The sequence below is a fragment of the Marmota marmota genome, unplaced genomic scaffold (genome assembly GCF_001458135.2).
Source record: "Marmota marmota marmota unplaced genomic scaffold, marMar, whole genome shotgun sequence".
Taxonomy (NCBI): domain Eukaryota; kingdom Metazoa; phylum Chordata; class Mammalia; order Rodentia; family Sciuridae; genus Marmota; species Marmota marmota.
This window is the reverse complement of record NW_025999960.1, coordinates 8,807,106-8,819,293: the sequence shown is the minus strand read 5'-3', so window position 1 is coordinate 8,819,293 and position 12,188 is coordinate 8,807,106.

Below are 12,188 nucleotides of genomic sequence, written 5' to 3'. Positions count from 1 at the left end.
TTCTTCTAGTAGTTTCAGAGTTTTTTAAAAAAATGTTTTTTATTTTTTTAATTGTAGTGGACACAATACCTTTATTTTATTTATTTATTTTTATCTGCTGCTGAGGATCGAACTCAGGGCCTTGCACATGCTAGGCCAGTGCTTAACTGCTGAGCCACAACCCCAGTCCCCAGAGTTTCAGGTTTTACATTAAGATCTTTGATTCATTTTGAGTTAGTTTTTGAACAGGGTTAGAGATAGGGGTCAAGACTCAATATTCTACTTGTAGATATTCAGTTTTCCCAGCACCATTTGTCAAGAAGCTGTTTTTTTCTCCAATGTATGTTTTTGGCACTTTTGTCAAGTATCAGCTGGTTGTAAATGTGTGTTTATTTCTAGGTTCTCTGTTTCATTCTATTGGTCTATGTATCTATTTTTATGCCATGATCATTATGGCTCTGTAGTATATCTTGAAATCAGGTGTTCTGAAGGCTGTAGCATTGCTTTTTCTTTGTTCAAGATTGCTTTGGCTATTTAGGGTCTTTCCATATGAATTGTAGGATTTTTTTCTTATTCTCTGAAGGATGTCATTGGTTTTTTGATGGGAATTGCATGGAATCTATAGACTGGTTTGGAAAGTATGGACATTTTAACAATATTAATCCAATCCACCTTCCAGTGTCTTCTTCAATTTCTACAGAGTTTTTAAATTTCATTGTAGGGGTCTTTTACTTCCTTGGTTAAGTTTATTGTGTGTGTGTGTGTGTGTGTGTATCATGAATAGAATTGTTTTCATGATTTCTCAAAAAATTATTGTTGATGTATAAAATACTACTAAGTTTTGTTTGTTGATGTTGTATACTTTAGTGACTTGTTTACCAGTGCTATTAGTCTTTTGGTGCTGTCTTTAGGTTTTTCTGTGTATAGTATGTCATCTTCAAACAGGGATAATTTGACTTCCTCCTTTCCTATTTGAGTGCCTTTTATTTCTATCTTTTGCCTAATTGCTCTGGCTAAAATTTCTAGTACTACATTGAAAGAGAGCAGTGAGAGTAGATACCCTTGTGTTGGTTCTGATCTTGGAGGAAATCCTCTCAGTTTTTCTCATTTGGTATGCTCCTGGCTGTGAGTTTGTCATAGCTTTTATTACGTGGATGTATGGTCCTTCAACACTTAATTTGTTCATGGATTTTATCATGAAATGGCATTGAATGTTTTCAGATTCTTTTTCTGTATCTATTGAGATGATCATGTGATTTTTATCCTTGCTTCTATTTATGTGCTGTATTCCATTTGTGGATTTGTATATGTTGAATCATCCTTGCATCCTTGGAGTGAGAACCCTTAGATCATAGTTTATAATCTTTTTCATGTGGTGTCGAATTTGATTTATGAGTGTTTTATTGAATTTTGCATTAGTGCTCTTCAGGATTATTGGCTTAGAGTTTTCTTTTTTCGTTGTGTTCTTGTTTGGTTAAGTTTTAGGCTTATACTCATCTCATGAAATGACTGGAAAGGTTTCCTTCCTTTCTATCCTATGGAATAGTTTGAGAGGCATTACGTTAGTTCTTTGAAAGCTTGGTAAAATTCAGCAGTGAAGCCATCCAGCCTGGGTTACTTTTTGTTGGGAGACTTTTAATTATAAATTCAGTCTCATTGCTGATTACTTATCTATCAGGTTTTCTATATCTTCTTGGTTCAATTTTGGTTGGTCACATGTATCCAGAAATTCATACATTTCTTCTAGATTTTTCAATATTGTAGCATATAGTTTTTCAAAATAATCTCTGATAATCTTTTGAATTTCTATTCAGTTGTAATGTCTCCTTTTTCATTGCTAATTCTAATTATTTGGTCTTCTTTCTCTCTTTTTGACTAGTCTAGCTGAAGTTTTGTGAATTTTGTTTATCTTTTCAAAGAACCTACTCTTTGTTCCATTGATCCTTTGTATTTTTCTTTTAGACTATTTTGTTTATTTATTTTCTAATTTAAAAAATTATTTATTTTCTTCTACTGTTTTCAGTTATGGTTTGTTCTTGCTTTTCTAAGACCTTAGAATGCACCATTAGGTTATTTTGAATCCTTTCTTTCTGTTTTTCTTTCTTTCTTTCATATTAGGCACTCATTGGTACAAAATTCCCTCAGTACTGCTTTTGCTGTATTACACAGTTTCTGGTATATTGTATTTTTATTTTCATTTATTTCAAGGAATTTCCCTTCTGTTTTTCTCAATGATCCACACTTCATTAAAAAAATTTATCATTTGAGTCTGGGGCTGTGGTTCAGCAGTAGAGCGCTCATCTTGCATGTGTGAGGCTCTGGGTTTGATCCTTAGCACCACATAAATAAAATAAATGTATTGTGCCACCTTTAACTAAAAAAATATTTTAAAAATGTACCACTCAGCTTCCATGTATTTGTGCAATTTATATAGTTTCTCTTGCCGTTGATTTCTGGTTTTATTCCATTGTGATCAGAAAGGAAACCGTAAATAATTTCATTGATTTTTGAATTTTTTAAAGCTTGTGTTGAAGCCTAAGATAGATGTGTTAGTCAATATTTCATTACTGTGATCAAAATACCTGCCAAGAATAACTCAGAGGAGAAAATGTTTATTTTGGCTCATGGTTTTGGAGGTTCAGCCCATCATTGGCCGACTCCATTGCTTTGGGCCTGAGGTGAGGCAGAACATCATGGTGGAAGGGCCTGATGGAGGGAAGCTGCTCAGCTCATGGTAGCTGGGAAGTGGAGTTGAAAGGAGGAGCCAGGGACAAAGGAATCCCAAAGGAAATGACCCCAGGAACCTGTTTCCCTCTGAAACCTCATGAGCACAGTCTTTACTATGTACATTTCTACCACTGGCATTCTGGTCTTCTGAGCTTCCCCAGAATTGTCCATTAAACTCTGCTTACAATACTTCAAGCCTTGTCCAATATGGCATCTCCAAAAATTTCCAAACTCTTCTACACATCAGTTCTAAAGGTTCCTGAACCACATGGTCAGGCATGTCAAATCAAGGACCCTACTCTCAGTACCAATTTCTTGTTAGTCAGCTTTTTATCACTGTGATCAAAATACCTGACAAAAGCAACTTTGTGTTTGTCTTTTCATCTATAAGACAGAATAATAGTATTAATTAGTAATAATATTCTGTTTTTATGATATCTATATGAGATAATATATTAAAAATTACCCCCAAAGTGTCTGGCTATTTTCCTCTTTTTCTTCCTCCTCCCCCTTCTTGTCTTATTAGCTCAATTTTCCTTCATGTGCTTCTTATACTTTTTTCTTCATCATTTTTTAAAGTTTTGTCATTCTGTGCACACACTATCTTATTTAAAGCTTATCTGTATTTTTTGGATGTGCTTCCTTTCCTGAAACACCCTCTTTGTTCTCATTCTCCTGAGTCCTCCTTCTCCTGATTCAAAATGCTCCTCATTACCATCTTTCTAATCCTCCCCTATATACTGTAGAATTACTTGCTTCCTGCCCTGTCATTTACTTCACTCCTTGTATTTAATATATTCTGTAATACTCTCATTCATTCAGCAGTGTTGAGTACTCTAGATACTTTCCAGCTGCCATATCACATATCAATATATCCAATTGTTATATCATTATTTCTTTAAATGTTCAATCACCTATAATGTAAATGAATGGACTTGAAGAAGTGGAACCTACCATGGTATCCTCAGTGCCTGCCCAGTGCATGGGCTGGTATGTGGCTCATTTTTAAACATTTGGTACCAAATAGTTCGACAAGTGCTTTTACCTGTGTTGCTAAGCTATACCTGAACTGTTGGTTATTGCCTACTTTTAGGTAATTCCATTAGTTAGAATAGAATGTTAGAAATAACTGATATAAATGTTTATCAATTCCCAATTCAGAAAAGAACATTCATATTTTAGCACAATGTTGAATTTGTAAATTGGTAATTTCTTAAAATTATAATTGCATAGCTAGTTACAAAGAAGTTGCCTACATCAGAAACAATAAGTAAAACCAGGGTGTTCCCAAATATTAGAATATTTTTTCTCCTTTTTAATTATTCATTTGGGTTGTTGAAGAGGATAGTGGTGAAGAGATTTTGTTGATGATAGTCCAGTGGACACATAACACCTGGATCTTCCCTTTATTAGCTGTGTGTTCCTTAATTGTTATGTGGAATTAAGTAAGACAAAGCATTTTTTAAAACCAGCCATGGTTTTGGCTATAAATCTTGGGATGCAACAATTACTGCTAGATTGGATCCTGCAAAGTGTGCCTCTGCCTTCAGGAAGTTTTCCTCAGGCCTGAAACCAATGTAAGCCAAGGGTTCACCCAAAGATAAATTTCCACTGAAGTCCTACAACAGGACTAAGATGATGAGCCATCCCCAGGCCTTTGTGGTTGTAAGGGGACAGGGACAAGAAAGAGAAGCCTCCCCAGCCTCCCCAGAGCAGTGACAAGAAAGAGAAGCCTCCCCAGCCTTCCCAGAGACATTTTTACCTTGTGGAGTAAGAGAGCAGAGGGAAGGAGGGAAGGGGGGGGGAGAGAGAGAGAGAGAGTGAGAGAGAGAGAGAGAGAAAGAAAAAAGGAAAGATAGTCTTATAAGCAAGGAGGTGTAATTATCACAGCCAGCATTTTTGAGAGCTTAGCCTGTGTTAAGCCCTGTTCTCAGTGCTTTATCTTACTCTTTTAATCCTTGAAGCATATTTTAATCTTTTTTGATTTTTTGATTAATTTTCCTGCTTAAAATATTTTTAATATTTTAGTCCTGTGAGGTAACATACTATTATTAACCATATTCTGCATAGGAGGAAACTGAGGTACAGAATGGTCAAGTAACTTGCTCAAGGTCATCCAATAAATGTCAAGGAATATAAATAATGGGGGATGGGAGGAAAGAGAGGAACATTAACATTCTGAATCTGCTGTTCAGAAGAGATGCATCAGAGAGGGTAGTGAGACACACTGATAACACACCTTTATAGAATATAACTTGTAAGAAAATGAAGAGAAGAATGTAGTTCAGTTCAACAAATGTTGTTGAAGCATCTCCTGTGAGCAAGGGACTGGACCAGGTGTTATAAGTATGAAGAGGAATAAGCTCTATTTGCCACAGGAAAGCTGGCTGGAGAGGCACGTGTGAAGAGGTCCTCTCTGTCTAGCAGCGCTGACGATGTACCTGGAGCTTGGAGGTAGAGAGGCCTAGCTGGGGGTTCAGGATAGGTTTCCAGGAAATAATTCTGACTGAGCTGAGTGCTAAAGGAGTGAATGAAGGTCATTTGCATTAAGAAGGAGGTCAGGACAGTCCAAGTGGAAGAAACAGAGGAACAACAAAGCTGTGTTCCAGAGTCATGTCTGTTGGGAAGGTCTGCATTTCATTTTACTAACTCCTCAAGAGTGAGGGCTCGATGTTGGGTGAGGGAGGCTGGAGAAATCAATGGGGCTCACATCTTAGGCGTTCTTTATATGCCATGCTTATGAACTAGGTTGTGGGCGTGTTCTAGAGATGCTAAAACATGCTAAATCTCTGATCAAAATAGTGGGAAGATGGGGAGTAGAAATCAATGTAATGGAGACTGGAACAGATCCATGTATCATTTGTAGAAATACAGGTTACAATAGAGGTGGATGAAGTATAACCAAGGCAATTAATTGTGTTAAGAAAATTAGTTTTTGATTCAGAAAAATGAAAAAAGACTATTATACCACCGATAGAACAAACTTTAGATGAGTTAAACAGCTGAGAATTAAAAAAAAACTTAAAAGTATTTGGAGACTATATTGGAGTGTATTCTTTATAAAATCGGAGATGGAAAAGATGTTTAAATAAGATACAAGTACCAGAAACTGTAAAAGAAAATGATTGACAGATAAAACCTCATACAAATTAAAAATCATCTCGGAACAATAAAAGTCATGATAAAGTTAAAAGATGGGTAACATGCCAAGAAAACTCTTTGCAGCATATTTAATGGATGACTAGTTATTGTGTAGAATATATAGAGAGCTTCTATAAATCATCCCAAACTATAAATATGAGTGGAGGTTTTAAATGGACAATTTACACAGCAATTCCCCAAAGTCAATAAACACATGAAAAGATGCTCATCAGCACTAAATTAGGTGCCTATAAAGAAACAGTATAAATAATAGAAAATTTTGTCTGGAATGTTGAGAAATAACAACTTTCATATGTTGTTTTTGATAGTGTAAATTAGTCCAGGCTTTCTGCAAGGCAATTTGGGGTTCATCTATTCAAATAAATAATGTACTCTGGTGAACATTCGTAGCAACCATCTGTGATTTCTTCTTGGGAATCAAAGAACTTCCAGGTGGGCTGGCTGTATCCACAGCTGCAGAGCAGTAGCATATGACTGAAGCCAGTCAGGTCAGGCCCTGTCTCTGGACACAAGGATCAATGGTGCAGGAGTGGACATATGGCCTAAGCTAAACAAATCAAAGAGAATCTCAGGATTCTTGCTTAGAATCAGGTCAAAGCACTCTCTCTGTTCTTGCTGGGTGTAGGTGGGGGAATCATTTTGCTCCAGAAGCTGTTGGCAGCCATCTGAGATCAGTAAAGTGCCTTATCCTTGGGAGGAAGTGATTGGTAGGGAAGGCTGAAGAGTGAATGGGAAGAGATGGTGCCATTAGATCAAACCTTTCCTAAAGCAAATTCCTCCCCTGACTTTGCATCAAATTAGTCTAATTTCCCTTTTTACTTCATTGGTCTATGTTGAGTTTTCTGTGACTTGCAGCCCAAAGATTTCTAAGTGACATATGAACATATGTTGCTTATACTAAGTAATTTGACTTTTGTGAATCTGTGTAAGGCCATATTTGGATATGTGCACAAGAATGTTTATTGCAGCACTGTTTGTAATAAATAAAAAACTGGAAATAACTGAAATGTCTATTATATGAACTATTATAGCCTCATACATGGAATACCATAACACTATTAAGAAAAATCAGGTCTTTATTTACTTTCAATATGCACATATTATAAGTATACATAGGTATATATGTATGGATCTAAATAAGTAGGGAGTGAGTGGCTGCCCACCAAATACTTTTTTAAATTTTTTAATTGAATTTTTTAAAAAATAAATGATAATGGGATGCATTAGAATTCTTATTACACAATACAGCACAATTTTTTATATCTCTGTTTGTATATAAAGTATGTTGACACCAATTCGTGTCTTCATACATGTACTTTGGAAAATGACGTCTATCACATTCCACCATCCTTGCTAATCCCCTTCCCCCTTCCTTTCCCTTCCACCCCTCTTCCCTATCTAGAATTCCTCTACTCCTCCCATGCTCCCCCTCCCTACCCCACTATGAGTCAGCCTCCTTATATCAGAGAAAACATTTGGCATTTGTTTCTTGGGGATTGGCTAACTTCACTTAGCATTATCTTCTCCAACACATCCATTTAGATGCAAATGCCATGATTTTATTCTCTTTTATTGCTTTATTTTTTTAATCCATATTGCTTTATTTTTTTTATCCATTCATCCACTGAAGAGCATCTAGGTTTGCTCCACAGTTTAGCTGTTGTGAATTGTGCTGCTATAAACATTGGTGGGCTGTGTCCCTGTAGCATGCTGTTTTTAAGTCTTTTGGGTATAGACCAAGGAGAGGGATAGCTGAGTCAAATGGTGGTTCCATTCCCAGAATTCTAAGAAATCTCCATACTGCATTCCACATTGGCTGCACCAATTTGCAGTCCCACCAGCAATGAATGAGTGTACCTTTTCCCCCACATTCTTGCCAACACTTATTGTTGTTTGTCTTCATAATAGCTGCCATTCTGACTGGAGTGAGATGATATCTTAGAGTAGTTTTGATTTGCATTTCTCTAATTGCTAGAGATGATGGGCATTTTTTCATATATTTGTTGATTGATTGTATATCCTCTTCTGAGAAGTGTCTGTTCAGGTCCTTGGCCCATTTGTTGATTGGGCTATTTGTCATTTTGGTGTTAAGCTTTTTGAGTTCTTTATATACCCTAGAGATTAGTGCTCTATCTGATGTGCAAGTGGTAAAAATTATAAACAATGTTCTTTTATCACAATATAGGAATACTAGAAATACAATATCACACATACACACACATACATACACACACACACACACACAAAAAGAAAAAAGCCCAACAACCAAAGCCTTGACCTATTAGAAATGAAGAGATTAGGAAGAAGAGCAAACACCTATTGATTTAAGAAAAAGATGTCAATGAAAATTACAGAGTATCCAAAATATAACAATAACGAAAACTTTGTGTGTTAAATTATGAAATATGGTAAGTTGTATCTAAAGGAGATATAATCTTAAATACTTATGTCAATATAGAAGGAAGCAAAATCGAATTAAGCATTCAACTCAAGAAGTTTAAAAGGGACAATAAAATAAATGAAAAGAAAGTACACAGAGAAGTTCATAGAGATACCAGAATAAATTCTGATGAGTTAGAAAACAAATAGCAGTCTAAAAAATACAATCAAAAGTATATTCTTTGAAAAAAAATAAATTAGATAAGCTGAAAGTATTTGAACCAAGTAAAAGGGGACTAAGTGCAAATATAAAAAATGAGAAATGATCAAGGGGCAAATCATCATAAAAACAAAGCAAATAAAAAATCAAGAGTATGTTGATCAAATCTCTAAAATTAGAAAATTAAATAACAAGTACAAATTTCTAGAAAATGCAATTTACTTGTAATAACTTCAGAACAGATTGTAACTCTTAATAGAATGATTTTCATAGAAAATATAAAATTGTCAAAGAACCATCCCTTGTAAAAGCATCAGAAAAATCTTTCTTACTCTTATGTATGGGTTATTTCAATGCATTTAAACTGTGCCCCATCAAAGAAAGCCAACTATAACAAGTGTAACAAATCCTGGCAAATAATGCACAAAAACAAAAACTTTGGATCAAAAATTCTGGATCAACAAATTTGGATCAACAAATTCTGGCAAATAATGCACAAAAACAAAAACTGTGACAAAATCTTAAGTTAAATATCCAAAGGAGAGCTCCACAGACATAATGAGATAACATAAACAAATGGAGTTTAATCTAGGAATGTGAAAAGAGGTTCATTGAAGGAAAAATCATATGACCATTTTTGTAATGAAAGGGCACTTGACAAAAGTCCACCCCCATTCTTGATAAAAACACTAAAAAATGAGGAATAAAGGAGAGTCCAAGTATTTAATGACAATAGTATATGACATCTCAAATCAGAGAGAAATAATAAATGGTATTGAGATCACTGGGGCAATGGTCCCTGAGTCTTATATAACAATTATTTAAATTGTTTTACATATATTTTACCTCTTTCTCTCTGTCTCTCTATATTGTATCTAGATGTAAGATATATTTACAACAAAATAATGTACAATTTATGACAATCATGCTTTATCAGGCTACAGATTTTTTTGGCCATTAAAAAGATTCCTTCATCTTTGAATATATGAACTTTATTGCCTCAAGCAACTCCTATAGGCAGTAAAAAAAAAGCACAGGAAATCAATAGAAAAACAGAACATCCAAGATGCAAGTAGGCAATTACAGAAAGGGGCAGTTAATTGCATGAATAAATACTTGTTCTAATAATCAGAGAAATACTGGCTTATATTTATCTGTTTGGAAAAACAGGAAGTTGAGAAGACCTAGGGCTGGCAGAGGGTGTGAAGAAACAAGTTCCATGAGGGCAGGGATATTGTCAGTTTGTTCACCTATGAACCTCAGGATAAGTGGTTTCTGCGCAGTTGGATGCAGTCTGTTCACACCCCTCTGTGTCTGTGTGCGTGGACAGTCCCCTCCTATTCTGGGATAGGGCACAGAACTTGCTCTGGCTGCTGGGAAACAACCAATGAGATTCAATTAGAGGTTTGCAATGGTTGTGCTTTGGGGTTTAACCTGTCTTGCTGCTCTTTGGACCCTGAAGCTACCATGTGAAGAAGCCCAGGCTAGCCTGTTCCATGGTGAGCGACTTTCTGGAGCAGAGATGAGATCATTTATTTGCATTTTGTTCGTGTTGAGCTTATAGTCAGTAGACAGTCTAGGTGGAAAGGAAGATACGAAATAGCTGCAATGTTTATTAGAATTTGTAGTGTTTTTAAAATCTGTCATTTAAGAGTAATAGAATAAGAAAATAAGAAATAGGAGACCCAGGGAGGGAGGAGAGGAGGGAAAGTGGAAATACTGGTGAATGGTATTGGCCAAATTACATTGTTGTATTGTGTGGATGTATGAATGTGTAGCAGTGAATACCACCATTATGTGCATCTGTAATGCACCAAGAAAATAGGGTGGGGGAAGAAACAGGGTACCTCTTAACATTTCATTTTCTACCAACTGTAAAATTACATTAAACAATTGTGTTTTGAATCCCAGGTGGGCCAGCTACAAATACAGATATCCACTCTTTATACTCACTGGAAAAATTCAAAGAGCATCCTTCAGATTTGGAATTGCCACTGGTTCCCATGTGTGCAGGTTTGTCTATTAGGAACACATAGTTGTCACTGGCTAAGTATCCACCTGTGACTGTTGGCAAGGACAGCGTATATAGCCATTCAGATGCATAAGTTCTGGTGTGTCTTAACCACTGCAGAGCTGGTTCATTACAGATGGGTGAAGAGGATTGAGCACTTTGAGTACGCAGTGATAGTACTTCTCTGATCTTGGGCTTGCCAGCTTCTCAAAGTTTCACTAAAAACAGGGGTAATAACACTTGCCTTGACAATTTACAGCTTTGTTCTGAGAATTTTGTAAGACAATAGAGTGTGATTTTGAGGGAGGCTATCCAGAGTGGTGGAGGGGCTGAAAGTTTTGCTTGATCTATTTGATATACTTTATACATATCATGATTTATTCTACCTCAGGGAATGCACGTTGGCTTTGCTTTTCATTTAATTATCACCTAAGCCATGCTGGGTACGTTGGGACGGAACGAGCCTTTGAAAAAGCTTCTGTTTTTATTCATTGTAACTGTCAGATGCAGCCATGTAGAAACTAACCCTATTATGGAATGTCTTCTAATTTGGTAAGGAGTTTAAATGATATAAAGAGGGGCATCATGAATACAGCAACCGCTGAGCAAAATTAAATTTCTTACCCAGGCCTCTGTCTGGCTCTAGTTAACATGCTCATGACTAAAGGGTTGGTGCTAAGGAGGTCTCTTGTGATTAAGGGAATATGGAAGAATATGTGCTTCATAAGAGGACATAATGAATGTTCCCAGGACTGCACTCCCTTTGGGTTGGAATGCTCTGTTAGGCAAAGCCCTTGGAGAGAGTCACCTTTGGTGATGATATGTCAAAAGCTATCTTTCTGTTTCTAACTATGAAACTCTATATTGAGGTTGGTTTAGGTGTAGAATCAATTGCTTTAACTCTTCAGGCACTTCAGCTCACGATTCCTTCTTGCCTGGAGGAGGTTTCATGTAGCCTCAATTTAACAATCCTGGTAATGGGAAGACCCTCACTTCCAGAAGCAGCTTCTCTGAAAGCATTCTCTTTTGCTACTTGTTCAGTAGAAACCTGTGCTTGTTCCTGTTTTCCTAAGTCTATCCTCTGGGTCCCGTGGAGTATGTTCTTTCTCTCCATGGCTCACATGTAGGGTTTATGGAAGAGCAGGCTTCGTTTGTGGATCTTCCACTCCCCACCCATACCACTACTCTTTCCTCCTTTTTCTGCTTCTCTGATGACAATCACAAACACAATGATTCCACCATATTTCCACTTCCCCTGTGTCCTCTACCCCCTATTGACTGTCTCCTCGACATCATGCATGGCTATCGCCTGAAGCTGGGAAAAGATGGTGTCCTGAGCCTGACATACTAAATAACGTTTCCACTTACTCTTCCTACAAGTTTCTCTGGGGCTTTTGGATTTGGTCACTGAATAGATTACACTGGATGTTTACTGAATAGAAATATACTGAGTAGATTCTTAATTTTTCTGAAGTAATAAATAATAAATATTTCCACATTTTTTATTATTAAAACATATATTAGTATAATTCTAAGGGTCCCAGTGGAAGAAATCAAATTATTACTTAAAGATCTAACAACCCTTGGTGAGCAGGAACCTTGTGTCCTATATACTTTTGTTCATCTTGCTGCCCGGTGTATTGTAGGTGCTCAATTATTGTTAAGCGGGTTAATGAAAAACCAGACAAAGAAAATATTCTATGCAATTAC